The sequence below is a fragment of the Asparagus officinalis genome, chromosome 4 (genome assembly GCF_001876935.1).
Source record: "Asparagus officinalis chromosome 4, Aspof.V1, whole genome shotgun sequence".
NCBI lineage: Eukaryota > Viridiplantae > Streptophyta > Magnoliopsida > Asparagales > Asparagaceae > Asparagus > Asparagus officinalis.
In genome coordinates this window covers 96,365,371-96,367,599 of record NC_033797.1, presented here as the reverse complement: position 1 = coordinate 96,367,599, position 2,229 = coordinate 96,365,371, and the positions used below count along the sequence as shown (strand labels likewise).

Genomic DNA, 2,229 nt, shown 5'->3' with positions numbered 1-2,229 from the left:
TAGCTTCTTGAAAGAGGAGAACTGTTATCAACATCCCAAAGAGTTCTCCTGCAACCCTGGTGAATCTACTAATTATAGCGGAAGCATTAAAAGCTGTCAGAAGAAACAGCATGATAGCAGTCCAGATGCAAACCCTACGAAAAGTTTTGCAAATCAAAAATCATATTAACTAAGAAACATGACTAACTGATCCAAACTCTTTTCATCTTCACAACTACAAAACCATCCAGCCCAAGCCAAAAATAGGCGTGCACCCAAGTCTTCTAGGTCTTTGGCAAAGTTGTACAAGTATGTGTACATTAACACAGTAGGTTCTGCAACTCCAAGAATTAACATGGGCAACTTTACACTTTGTTCCAAATAGAGAATTTACATCAGCAACTTCACACTTTGTTCCAAATTTTCATCAGCTTAATATATGATACAGCAAGGCTAAGAAGCTTACATGCGGAGGGCATTTCTTGGTGAGATGGTCCAGCACTGTTTGCTTGATCACCTCCAAAAGTGACTTTCGCTGAACACGCGAAAACAATTTCAATTATATAAAGATAAATACTTGTTTCACCAAAAGTATCAAATAGACATTAACAGCCATTGTATCGTAAGGTATATTTACTTTCATTGTGCACAATAGATCACCCCACTGAATGTTAAGATGATCGGGGTTTAACAAACATAAAGCCATAATAAAGGAAAATCCTAAAAGTATTACATTTAACAAAGTAAAGCTCCACTGCCGCCGCCTCCGACGAGGCATCCAGCTCCATGTCCTCCAGCTACAAACCAAACATTCACATGGGCATTTCATCAAACAGGTTGCAAGCACGAAGTAAAACCAGGCTAAACAAGAAACCGATCGACCAAACAAACAAGCGAAAATCCCAAAGGGGCATTTCGTCAAACACGTAACGAGCACAAAAACTAAATAAAAGCTTAAACATACTTGTAGTGTCTTGTATTCCCATGTTTCCAGGTATATATGCCTGGATGATTAAATGTATTTGATTTTCTTTTAGATGAATAAAATCTAAAACTTAGTGAAAAATATATACAATTAGTAAAAAGAAACGGAACACACTGACCTTCAAGTAGATGTCAAGTGTCAACGGTCTTAGTGCTCCTTCTGTAAACGGAGAACATTAGATATCGTGAACTCTTAAAAAATCATTATATATCATCAAAATCAAGTTAAAACCAACCTGTGTCTTTACTTAGTTGCTCTCCAAAAGCAATAACAGGTAAAGCAGAAGCAAAAAAGATGTACATAGTAGGTGCCAAGACCCTGAAAAAAATGATGAGCAAAACAATTAACAGAATTGCATAAGCCTTTAAATTATTTTTTTTTCAAATACAAGTACCTGAATCCTGAATGAAACCCAGCCATCCAATCTTGACGGTAACATGGTGCTCTACCTTTGATATCACTGATGATTCCCCTAAATGGATGCCTGATATGATCCATTCTCGAGTAAAATCCTAAGAAAAACCAGTTATTTAACGATGTTAAAATTTATGGAGAAGGAATTATTTTGGTGGGAGCACCAAAATTCTTAATATCCCACGTTTCAGCAACTTCCATTTAAAACATATTTTTGGTGGAGGCACGCGGTGGAGGAGGCGGAGGAGCGATGCGGTGGAATCGATGGAGGCGGTGGAGGAGGCGGCGGAGGATCGAGCGCGCCGGCAAATATGAGGCGGCGGAGGATCTCGAGGGCCGGCAAAGATGAGGCGGCGGAGAAGGTCAGGCGTTGGCCGGCGAAGATGAGGCGGAGGCGGAGGCGGGGGCGAATTTTTTGCCGGAGGGGAATTTGAGGGTGTGGTGTTTTTTGGCGAAGGGGAATTTGAGCGTGCGGTGCTTGGGGATGAAATTTTTGGCGGAGGGGAATTTGAGAGGGTGCGGTGTTTGGGGATGAAATTTTTGGCGCCGCTGGCTGAAAATTTGGGGAGAACGCGTGCGCGGGTCAGAAAAACGATGGCAAAAAAATTTTTTTAAACCCTAGTATAACTCCCAAACGGTTTCAGCTGTTTGGACGGATATGTTCTAAACGGTTTAACCCGTTTGGGCGCTCCGTTTGGGATTATTCAATAGCCCAAACAGTTTAAACCGTTTGGAATAATTAGTCCAAACGGTTTAAACAGTTTGGGCTATTTTGACTTGCCCAAACGGTTCCAATAACCGTTTGGACTGTCCTATTTTGTACTAGTGAGTAGCAGTTGACTGTCTTGAAG

General features: G+C 41.0%; 1 long non-coding RNA gene across 1 annotated transcript; it reads right to left on the bottom strand.

The window, feature by feature from the left end:
- Positions 446 to 920, bottom strand: LOC109836064. The gene is made up of 2 exons (XR_002245814.1): positions 713 to 920; positions 446 to 514 (listed from the first exon to the last, which is right to left on the bottom strand). It is a non-coding gene; the product is annotated as an uncharacterized LOC109836064 (long non-coding RNA).